The sequence below is a fragment of the Strix uralensis genome, chromosome Z, assembly GCF_047716275.1.
Source record: "Strix uralensis isolate ZFMK-TIS-50842 chromosome Z, bStrUra1, whole genome shotgun sequence".
NCBI classification, from domain to species: domain Eukaryota; kingdom Metazoa; phylum Chordata; class Aves; order Strigiformes; family Strigidae; genus Strix; species Strix uralensis.
In genome coordinates, this window is record NC_134012.1 from 2,267,024 (window position 1) to 2,280,098 (window position 13,075).

Consider the following 13,075-nt stretch of genomic DNA (forward strand, 5'->3'; position numbering starts at 1 on the left):
ACCAGCTGCTGAGGTTTGCCACTTTGAGAAGAGCCAGAAGACCACAAAAATGTATTAGTTCCAATTTTCACAAACTTGTTAAAGACAACTGATTGTCGACTCATGATTTCAGGTAAGAAAATAGATTTTAAATTTTTTTTTTTCTTTACCAGGAACTCGCCTATGAATTGAGAAACCTGGGACTTGCTCAGAGCAGTGCAATCTGTGAAGAATGATATTTGAATGTTTTTCTGCCCATTTTCTGGTGTGGCCAAATCCAATTTTTTTTTTCTAGGTAGCTTTCTCTTTTATTTTCTGTGCTATAAGTGATGACAAAGTTCATTGCAGTCACTAGAAGGGTGTTTTTGCTTACTACTGCCGATTTTGTTCTTGCTTCACCTTCTGTTTATATGTTAGCAGGTACAATCCATGACAGTCTCTTCACATCGGTGAGCAAATCACTTCTCTTTTCCTTGTAAATCCCACATTTGCCTCATTTTTCAGTGTTTTCTCAATTACAGCACCTCTCATCCCAGTAGATCCTAAAGCACTTGCCAGCTTAACACCCCCTGATGTACAAATGACTGCATTTCTCATAATAGTAGCATGGGGTTTTAACTCACTCTCATAACAACCTTGACAAGGCAACTTTGTTCTTTAGCTAATGTCTTTAATTGGGCACACACTGGTTGTTAGGGTAGGATTAATTGTGAGCATCTGGGCATTTATTTATTTACTGTTTTTTTTCCTAACAGAGAGAGTACTGAAGTCTTTGCTATGAGAAAATTCACATAAAGACTTGGCACGTACCTTGAATTTATAAAGGCCTAAGAACCCTTAAAGGGGGATTACATTTCAACAGTGTCTCTTTAAATTTGTGAAAGTTGTGTACATCAGAAAACAGTAGGATTGTATGATAACTGGACAAATAAGAGTGTGAACCTTCATTCAAAACCATGTGCTTGTGAAAAGAAGGTTAAAAAGAAAAGGCAAATGAAACCTACTATAATAGTTGATGTTAGTTTTATGAAAGGGAAGGACAACCTCCTTGAAACTGAAGGTTGACCTGTTAAAGCTATGCCTGAAATTAGCCTTTTCATTATTGAGTAGAGTTGTCTCTTAAAGCTTCTATACTCGCCCAAGTGCCATAGGGTAGGTCTGTGGGACAGAAGTACTATACCAGCAAGAGGAGCCCAATCTCTGAGCTGTGATCAACAAATGAGACATACATGTACCCCACCAGCTATTTTGTGTTTGCATTCACTGTAGACTCCTATTACTGGACTGGAGTCATCCAGGAAGAATCAGTGAATTACAAGCACACTGGTATCAGTAATACTGTTGGGTATGAAGAAGGGACCAAAGATAGGAAGGATGAGGGAGTTTTTGGTAAGATTTTTGATCAGAACAACTCATAATCTTTGATCAGCAACATAGAGAGAGATAAGGAAGGAGCTGTGAGACAAGGAGGACATCTGTGTTGCCTTTTGAATGTTGGCAGTGATAATTTAAGCACATTTCCTTTGCAAAGCAGGTAGAGTGGTTGGAGATTCCCAGCCTATGAGTTAGTAGTCCTTTGATGGAAGATGGCATTCCCTAGAGTACAGGGATGTGTGAATGTTCCTCATGCGTTTCAGCATGGAGACAGTGGTGTCAGAGGTGTGAGCAAACTCCTCAAAAAGGTGAGTTAACTTGGGGTCTGCTGTAGTGGATAAAGAATAGTTCATCTGTCCTAAAATGGCTGACATATAGAGGGAACTACTTCTAGTTCCTGGTCAACAACAACCACCTAAGTGGAGCGACACCTCTAGCTACAAACATCTGTCCATGCTTTGACTCTCATTGCATGTAAACCATGAAACTCTACGTATCCTGCAGAAATAATCTTAAGTACAATGTAAGTGTTTTGCAAGGGATCTGATTCTTTTGAAGTTCTCTGAAGATGTGAAGTGCTTTTACAATATTTAGAAGATGTTCCAGCTATGAGTCATAAACAGTCACAACAAAATAACAACACTTTCTTATACTGTACCAAAACATCCATATACATTTCATAAACCTGTTCATATTAGGCACATCGTCTGGGCCAGGAGTATGGTCTGTAAAAGATGGCAAAACTCCTGGGATGGAAAACCCTCCAGAATAAAGCTGTAGCTCTTTCAGTAAACCCCTTCCTGGGTTTTCAACTCTAGAGTGAAAGTCGCAGTGAGGACACGGCTTTGTGGGGCAAGCTTCAGAAACCCTTAGCAATAAGCTAGAAATCCCAGTAAATGCTTCAGAAACAAAACTCATTTATTTCAAGAACTAGCTTGTTATTGAACATGTCAACGAAGCAAGGCTGGTGTGACTCTCCAGCGCAACTCTTCTCTCATGTTAGGTTGTATCCCATTGCCAAAGAATGGACTGACATAAAAGTTGGAAACCCCAAAAGGAATGATTTCTATCAACATGCCATCAGCATACACACCTTGGTTTGAAAAAATGGACAAGATTTCCCTTTTTTTGTGAATACTATCTCCTGCTAGACCCTGGTGTATCCCATTTTGTTCCTTTCCTAGAAGTCAACATTCAACTATTACAAAAAATTAACATCTCCCTTTAAAATTCCTTAGTCAAAATAAAGACTATTTCAACAACTATCCGCATGTAAGTACATTTATTAAAGTAATTAATAAAATTGCTTGGGATTAAGAGAACAAAATACTTAAGCTTTCAGGAGAATTATTTTTTATATTTTCCTAAACAAAGGATTTATTGTGTTTTATAAAATGTGAGGTTATTTCTCTAAAGGTGGTTTGGCATATGTTCCCTCTATTTTAATACTCATTCACTTTGCATCGGGTGTGATATGCTCTTTTCTGATGAAACTTGGAAGTTTTTGTTTGAAAAATGATGTGTCTTATAGATAGCATGGACTAAGCAATTTTAGCTATGGCAGAGCAATAAAAAACATTCTTACCATGGATTCATTGAAGGTGCAAGGACAAATATTAACCTTGGTAGGTCTATTATAGCACTTATTTAAAAAAAGAAGAGAGAAGGAAAGGCATTCATATTTAAATTGTCTCTATGTCTTCATATGAGAAAGCAAATTTATAAACCTGAGTGAATAAAGGTTTAGGAGTAGGATGTTGTTAATGTGTTTAAAAATATTTTGGAAACAAAATATGAAAGTAAATAACAGTTTGCACAAATTCCAGAACTGGGCTTCTTGCTCGTTTTTGGTAATAAAAATGCATATACTGTATATGAATATTTGGGTATAGATTTAGTTTGTTTTGGTAATTTGCTAGTGATTCAGAAATAAACAATTAATAATGCTGATTGTAAATAAATAATGGATATAAAAGACATGTTTTCATATGTACAGTAGAAACAAAGTTAATTGGCTGCATCAACTGTAACACAGAAAATTTTTACCTGTCTATAGAAATGACATAAAGGTAAATCCTGTTCATTCCAAGCAGACAAGAAACCTATTGAAACTAGTGGGACTGTTCCCAGGAATAATGCAAAAAGGATTTGGCCTGTGCACATCATTTAGGAATGGGGTGAACCCTTGTCTGTGCGGGCACAAGAGGCAAATAGGTACACTGGATTATAGACACCCAGTTTATGCTTCACACCTCCTCCAGTGCAATGTTGAAATTCCCATTTACTATTTAGCTGTTTTTTTTTTTTTTTTTTTGGGGGGGGGGAGGAAGGATTGAATGAATGTTTTTACATTGAGCTAGGGAGCCTGACCATCCCATCTGCAAGAGGAAGCTGTAAAGTTTGTGTGGGCAGGGCCTGTGGGATTGGGATTTCTCAAGTGATAAAATCCTATGGGCCACAGTTTCAGACTTGTTTTTTGCCAGTCCAGACTCCTAGTTGATCCCACTTTTAGAACTGATGTGCAATATTTAGAGCCTGGCACGGAGCCAACAGTATCATTAAATCCTCTCTGCTAGCTCTGGCAGAGAGCAGTTCCAGGCTAGGAGCTGTCTTCACGTCAGCACAACTTCTTAAATACCCACAAGATGGAAAAAGGGAAAGTAAATGAATTATTCAGGAGTAAGTTTGGTAATCAAAGACTGAGAGGTTTTATTAAAACAAGAACAAAGCTCTTGCCATCAATTAAAGCACTTCCGTCTTTATGTAAATGCCTAATAAAAGAAATGAAGCTGTTTCTAGTCCTTCCTGAAATGCATGGGGGATTTCGTGATGAGTATGCTGAGCCTTCAGCCCTGAGCAGGGACACCCCTGCCCAAACGGGAGCCGTTCGCTCCCACCAACAGGACCACCACATCTGACTTCAGTACGAGTTTGTCACTTCAAACTCAAGTTTGGCACCAGAACAACCACCCACCCCCAAAATCTGGTCCTGCTTCTCCCTTCATTTAGGGACAATGAACAGAAACATCGTCCTCAAAAGAAAAGCAGAACTATTTATCATTAAGACACTAATTCTGATATCTTCTCTTGCTCAGCGCTTATTTCCTTAGTGTGAATTAAGACCATTACATTAAATTGGATGTATTTTACATTTTTAGGGGAAAAATCATAAGATATTGTTTATTTGCATGCATTTTCTATGCATATGTGCTTGAGAATATAAGAAATAATGGGCTAGTTTATCACTATATGTATGAACTTCACAGACTGCACTGAATTATTGGTTTCTGAAGGAAATAATATTATCAGGTCACCATAATGCTAAGCAGTATTACATTTTAGTAGATAATTTCTGAAAAGTGCTTACTTTTGAAAAAAAAAAAGAACCTGAAAGAAAAAAATCCTGGCAACAGTGCTGACTGAAAAAAAATATTTATATTTATATTAAACCCCTCAGCTAGATTCTTAGACACATCACTGCTTAAAATGCAGTCACCTGACAAAAACAGTTCTAATTATTACCCCCTTGGGCTAACATTTTTCAGAGTGACTGGCTAAAATGCACTCCAGCTCATAATTTCTATCTCTGACAGTGGAAGACATAACCTAGTTTCCTCTAATGCAAAAGTCTCTAATCTAGAGGGCAAGACCCTGTTCCGTATAACACTGAAGGGAGAAAATGCAATTTGAGCACAAGGAAATTGCACACATAGTTTGATAGTTCTACCATTCTCATTTTTTTTCCCCAGGATTAAATGTCTTGTTTTATTTTATGCTAAATTATGACCTGGCTCGGACTTGTATATATTCTTCGTCATATTCTGGAAATTTTATACTGTAAAAACAAAGGGATATAGAAATACAGTCTAACTTTCTTATTCACATTTTATCCATTAAAAATTCCAAATTTCCGTACAGGGGGTAAGGGTATTTTTTTCTTAAGGGATAGTTTTTGCTTTGGCATGTGGCACTTGCAAACAATAAGCTTCATTCACCTCTGGGTTAATCCAGTTGTGTATCAGCACAGCGTGATTGATTTCATATTGGTGTAATGCAGTAGTGAATCAGGCTCCAAGGTTTGAAAACAGAGCTCTACATTAACATCTACATTTGTATACTGAAGCACTGGGGAACAGATTTTCAGATGGGCTTCATCCCAACATCGTTTCCTTGCAGCACATTTTTCACCACCAAAAATGAAAAAAAGTGTCCATAATTTTGTGCTCATGAACACCACAGGGAACAAAAATTAGAAAGTCTCTTGGATAGCGAACTCCCTGAATTATACATGCACCTGCCTGAATTATACATGCAATTGAGTAGTTAGATGCTTAACTACTAATATTTGCAATAGAGAGTACCTGCCAAAACCAGGGCCTCGATGTGCAAACTCGACTGCTAACAGCCTCTCAGCTGACATGAGCAGATTTACCGGGGCGCAGAGGGGGGGCTGCCTCGCTCCAATTAGCACCACCCAAATGGTACAGCCTTCCCTCCCCCTTGACATCAGGGACACTGCTGCATCTGCCCCCGGCTGAGCCTGACCAGAAGGATTCCTGGCAATGCTAGGAGAAATGAATTAACTTTTTTTTTTTTTTTTTCAGTTCAGTTCACGTAGGCAGTGGCTGAATAATAAATTGACCTCAATCTGATAAAGCCAAAAATGCTGAAAGAGTTTCAAGAAGTGAGTCAGGAATCCTGGAAGAGATGTTTTTGCGATGGGCTTTTATTAACAATTTTTATTTCTCCCAGTCTAAGAACCACCCTTTCCTTTGTAGCTTGACAGCTGCTGCTTAACACCTTTTTTTCCAGCTGGCAAGGCAGCTGGGTGAGCACGCTTGTGGTTAGTACCAGTGCGTTGCCTTTGTGAACTGTGGGGGCACCAGTTCCCTCCTGAAAATGCATGTCACCCTCACATCTCATACATCTTCCATCACTTTGAGGAGTATCTAGAAATACTGGTGGCAAAAGTACAGTCCAAATAAAGGAGAATCAAAGCTATATTCTGTTAAAACTCCCATTGCTGCAGTGTTTATATTTAAAACTCTCTCCATAGACTTGTGCACCTACTCAAGTAGGAGAAGGAAATTCATTACTCCACTTGCTTCTTTCAGTTGGACTCTACTTTTTTTTTTTTTTTTTTTTAAATACCAATGCTTGGCAGAGTTTTTAGTGAATTATAGTACTTTGTGCTGGCGAGTCAGTGCTGGATGAATGGTCTCCTTTGCCTTTTTTTAAGGACAGAGAATGAGTGAACATGAGCAGTGCAAACAGGGGCCTGAGGCCATAATCACCAGAAAGCTTAAACCTATGAAAATCACTCGGGTTCAGACTCTGGGCAGAGAGCATTTTTTTTGGTACACATTCTTGTCTCCATATGCACATCTGTTTGCAGGATCTCAGCCCACACTTGCAGAGAAGATCACAGTATTTTCTAGCATCCACCCTGCAGGCTGCAACTGCAAAGGGAACAACATCTCTGGAGGATGACTTTGGTTGGCTGGCTAGGGCTTCACAGGACGTGGTACGTGGTACAGGAGCTACTGCATGAGGCCATGAAATGTAAGATACTTGGTGGGTGGATTCTTGCTTAAATGAGTTTACCCTTTGCAATCAGAAGAGACAGCAGAGATGTTGAGTATTGAAGAGTAAGCCTGGGTTTAGCTGAGCTGTGCAATCCCAGTAAAATGCCATCTCCCCAGATATTACACATTATTAGAAGGTTTCCTTGTATTTGTGTAGTTAGTGAGGCAAGCAGGGAGATATAAAGCAAACTATTTATTTGCTACTGTCAAGTATCACACTATTAGCAATTAATCTCTAAATTACCTTGTTTTCTACATTTTTTTTTTCTGCCTGTGAGGACTTGAGCTCGTAAAACATCAGCAGAATCCTAAGGGATTTCCAAGAAAACTTCTATTCTGAAACAAGCCTGTCAATATTAAACATGTCTTATATTACTGCAGCCAGGCATGTCAGCGATCCTTACTCCTGGCTGTGGTGGACCACCTGCAAAGGTCAAAGCCTTGTTGATGTCACCCTGAACCATCAGTCCTCAGGCATCCTGCGCAGACCACTGTTCGTCAGCTTGCCCAGGGGCAGGAGGAGCCCAGCTCCTCTCAGATGCTCTAGGAGACACACAATTAATAGCTTTTAGTCAGTCTGGGGGGAGTGAGATTATAGTCAATGAGAAAGGCTTAACGCCCATTCACCGAGACAGCTGTCCTCCCGTAGCTGGGTTTCATAAAGGCCCATCCTTTGATGTAGATTAACTGATGGCTGTCCCTTCAACGTGGCACAGTGTAAACACTGAAAGATCCTTTATACCACTGGCGTTTAAATTCAGACTGACAAATGAGCCATAACCACTACCCGAGGGAATAATCCTACAACAGCTCTTAGGCAGCTGATGAATTGGTGAAGCAAGAGATTCCTGTGGGCAGGCCACGCAAATAACCTCTGCTGAAACCCAAGTTCTAAGCAGCAAAGGGCTGAAACATGCCCAAACACCTGGGTAGAGCCACCCAGGCCCAGTTGGGCTCATCACAGAATCACAGAATCATCTAGGTTGGAAAGGACCTTGAAGATCATCCAGTCCAACCGTTAACCCAGCACTGACAGATCCCAACTACACCAGATCCCTCAGCGCCATGTCAACCTGCCTCTTGAACACCTCCAGGGATGGGGACTCCACCACCTTCCTGGGCAAATATTCAGATGGACCACAGCATTGGTGGGTCTGAAGAAGAGCTGGAGAAAGGCCAAGGGGAAGGGATGGGGTTGACAGGGAGAGGATATCGACATGGAAGACATTCCCAAGAGGGACACTGCTGTTAAAAGGCTGGAAACCATAGCCCCCAGTCCCTGACTGATGGGGTTTTTACCTTCTATCTTTCATAAGTCAGTAATGATGTTAGTCAGTAATGATGAGAAGGCCAACAGTTTGGTCACTATCTCAGCCTGAGTGGGCTTCCTCACCTTTCATTCACTGTTCTGTTATCTTCTGACAGCTTTTGTCTTGGGCAACATCACCATCCCGTTGTCATCACCACCAGCTGATTCATATTTTGAATATAAAACCAAGATTTCTGGGTCTATCTTTCTTGTACTGAAAAGATGATTGCTTTCCCAGTTAAAACTGTATCTAAGAAATTTAATTTAGTGCAACATCTCTTTGTACACCAGTAGGAAACTTGAAACCTAGTGCCAAAATGGAGGAAAATGGTTTTCTACCTAATCTCAAAGCTAGAATTAGGATATTCTTGCATGGAGAACAGAAGATACTAATCATTCATACTGGGAGAAAAAATAATCTAATTGTTACTTCATTAGGAGGGTTTATTGTGTTTGCAGTGTATCCCAACCTCCTGTACAGGCACCAAGAGTAAAAACTAGCCTTAATACTTTTACAAAAATTGCCAGGAAAGTCCACAAGTCTGGAAAAGGATTTGATTTTCTGTGTACTAGTAATTCTGTAATGCAAAATACGTTATGGGACACATCAAGAAATGCACATAAATAGCAAGAGATCTGTAATCAACAGACTCAGTGATTGTGGGGATTTCTGGTGTTGCTTGGAAAGGACGGTGAATGGCATTTGAATCTTCCTGAGATGAACCCTACTCCTCTGCGAAGAGTCCCTGTGGACATGAGCCTGTTCCCCACAGTTTGGGCACTCAGGCACTTCCGTGGTGCCACAGACTCTTGTCACCCCCTAGTCTCAACATGTGAGAGATGTTGCTGCTCTTCCTGATGACCCACTATTTGAAGCCTGGCTTCCAGAACAGTTGAACACTCCAAACCCAAGCTCCGTGTAAATAATTTGTTAGGAAAAGAAAGATCTTGGCAAATATCCAGTACTTTTATAAGAAAGAAGCACATTTCTCAGGGACAATGAAAAAAACCCAGTCCTTTTATTTTTTTATGGGATCCATGTGAACCAGAAAGAAAGAAACCTTTATAATAATTGGGGCTACAAGTGGTTTGATAGAGTAGTTGGGGTGAGGAAGTGTTTTTGAGCCAAAACTTAATGATATGCTGTTAAATGATTGCAGAGGGGAGAAGTGGGAAAAGGAGAATCTGCTGAAGTCAGTGGGAGATCTGTAGCTCACTTCACCAAAGCCAGGATTTCATCCCAAGTCTGCCACTGACAACAATGTTCATCAACATCTAAAAAACATAACGGTATTTCGTCATTGTTTAGTTGGGAACTGAATATGTCTGTGCCTCGGGAGTAATTCACTATATCACCTAAACAACTTAATCATCTAGGCTTTTCATGTGTACTGGCAAGAAGCAGACCCAGACATGTGAAAAGGAAAAACAATCTAAATACATTTGAACACCTACTGGAGGATACAAAATCCCTGTTTTTTCCTAGGGAATTCTTCATTTCAGCTGCACTGTTTTTGAACCGTAACCCTGGCTTAGTAATTTTCAGCCTGCTACATAATGAAGTTCACTGTTACAAATTTTCATATTCAAGAGTAGAAAACTGTAAGGAACTGAAAAATGAAAGCAGTAACAGTTTATAGGCACAGTACTGTAAAATTATCATATTTCTGCAGTAGAGTTACTGATTTGATTGCCCTTCTTTTAACCACTTATCTGCTTTTCTTAAATATAAATTACATGCATGTAGGAAAAAAACCTATGTATGTTTCATTTAGGTGTTTGCCATCCACATTCACGTGAAGAAGCTGGAGAGGTCCAGGACAACACATGCACAAACAAGTGCATTAAGCCTGGCTCTTTCCAAAAGCAAGAAGAAACAAAACAAAGAGAAGGCCCATGCCTGGTTAAGAAGAGTATGCTATAAACTTTTACTCACCTATGTAATCCTTATTTAGGAGTGTAATGTAAATGGCTTTATAACACGACACTTAACTGGATATTTATGCTTTATGCTCACTTCCATTCCACTTCGAAGTGATTTCGCAGAGAAATCTCACAGACTGCGATTTTTTTGAGCAGTCCCAACATCCCCATTAAACAAACCCAAACAGGATTCAGAAAGTGCAGGATTCCAACACTTTCCCCCCAAGATCAGAGGACCGCTGTGCATTCTCACTCAATTTAAACAAAGTAAACGGCAGTTAGTATACCCTCCCCTAATGGGCACCCCCACTGGGGACATTGTTCGAGCACCACCACGGACACGTCCCCAGTGCAGCTGGATATGTAAACAAGGACATAATCCGCCTGAAAGAGCGCTCACAGTTTGGCAGAGCTCACTGTGTTGTTAACATGTTGTGCCAAAGCAATAACAAAGCCATCATTTTAAAGTTTATTTGCAGGCTCTTATTAATCAAGAAATTTTCCAGAAATTACTTCTAAAGGAAGGACCTTCCAGAAAGTCACCATTTGGGGAGGAAGGTTTCCAGATGACTTTTTTACTTATCTGTAGCCTGTGCCTCAGAATAAATCACGATTTAGTCCAAGTTAAATTGAGACAGAAAACACATTGCTGTCATACAATGTAAGGGAGCCTTCTGGGTTTTTATTTTGAACTCTATCCATTCCTTGCAAGGCCAATCAGGCTTTGGGTTGCAGTTCTTCCCTAGACTGGAGATAGTCAACGCATTGTACCTTGGCTTACTAGCAACGCATTCAAAACATTAACAGTTATAAATTCAATATAATCATCCCTAGTGTGCACAAGCCAGATTTCCAAATTAGGTACTCCAAGGAAAGAAAGTATGTTTGGCAAATTTTTCAGTTTCATTAGTTGATATTTCAGGTTTTTAAACTTTTCCTGGCATTTTAGGGACAGTCATAAAAAATGGCAGAATGATGTGACAGGAAAAGATATAATTTTGAAAATAAGATTTCTGTGAACCTTCAGTCTGACAGAATCATTGGTTTGGGGTAAAACTGTGCCCAGAGGTACACACTGGCAGGATTTGTTGTGGAGATGACTAATCAGTAACAAATTCTAAACCTGTTTTAAAAAAGGATCTTAGAAATTAAGAAGAAAGCTGATGGATGTATTTCATAAGAAAGAAAACCAGAGCAGAACAGGGAAAAAGATGTCTGGTTAGCTTTGCCATTGAAAGTCTTCATTATAAATTAATATTTGCAGCACTGACACTGAAAAGGCCACTTTTTTAAATAGTCAGGTGGTAGTGTTAGAAGAATTTTTTTTTTCAGTAAGTTGCACCATGTGTTCAATATATTTTGGTGGCTCCAGAAGGAATTATGTACACAGGACATATTTGTGTGTGATCTGTGTACAAGTCCACCTAAAAATAGTTGTTAGCCCTGTGAGTAAACCTCTGGCAACACTGCTGCACTGGACAGTGGTACAGCCATTTTGCCACGATACTGGATCTCTGGATATCCTGGATGAAACGTGATTGTGCATGCACAGAATAGATGTATATGCACAGCAAAAACTCAGTATGATCCTTGTTGCATGTGGGCCACTGGTTTCTCCTGTCCCGTGCTGAACTTACCATGAATTTGGTTCAGCTGAGCATGTTTGGCAGGTCCCTTTATTTTTTTTTTTTTTTTTTTTTTTCTGCACACATGCAGGCCAGCTGCAACAGTTCAATTTATCACTTTGATACCTGTTGAGCTTAACAGGTCTGTGTTTAAGCTGTTTTTCAAAGAAAGTGTAAGCCACATATCTATTCTCTCAGCCTAATCAGCACTACGAATTTTTCTTAAAAAAGTGTATTTTGGTCTAACTTGCTGCCGATTTCTTTGCTGGAGCAGTTGAGGTCCTGCTTGTGCTGCTGTATATTTAGCATACCACTTCTTTTTGTATAGCTCTGTTATGGAAAAGATTCCTGAACAAGGTGCCATTTGCCTTAAACGCCTGTTAGACCTCAAAAGCTGCAGTTGTTGACTACTCTGATATTTTCAGAGGAGAGTTCAAAAGCCACTACAGCCCATGATTTTAGACCTGTCGAGGAAGGACTCAACCTTACTGCCTGTGGTCAGGTGAACTGAAACCAGAGCAAAGCCTTTAATTACTCAGATGTGGTATCTCTCTCTGTGTGCTGAGGTGTATACTGTAGTTGGGACTGATGAGCCTCGAGCGAAGTACATAGATGGGATTGATTTTTGTAACTGTCAGACTTGTGATTTGACCAGCTGCCAACTGACCTTCTTTGTTCTGGTTCAAACCCAAAGAGCCAGGTACAAGAATTCTCTTTTGTCTAGGATGCTTTCTTCGGTTTTGAGATCTATGGATTAAAAATATTGTTATCACTGACCCCAAAACATAGATGTCCTTATGTCATAGCTATTTTCATTCTGTGATGACCGTGAGAGATTTATTATAGAATATGTGCTATGACAGATGTCCTTTATGTGATATTCAGCTCAAGGAGATGGCACTGGCTTCATACCAATTACAAACACCTCTGTCATTTCAGATGTCACTAGTTTTGAACCCCCAGTTCAATAATAATAATTTCTTATAATATTTATTATATTTAAAATTACTAATGTTATAATTTACAAAGAGCTTATTATTTTTAGTATCACTGACAATTTTTACCCTTTTTCTTATCTGGTCATGGTTCCTCTTCCACTGCATAAAGTCATCTTCATAGCATCACTTAGATATGAACTAATAAAGCTGAGTGAATCCACTGATAGCCTGAAACAATGGGCTTTAAGGGTGTGAAATACCCTGTGTACGTAAACAAACTCCTAACACAACACAACACTATCATCACTATTTATTTATCTCAATGCTGAAAAATACTGCTGT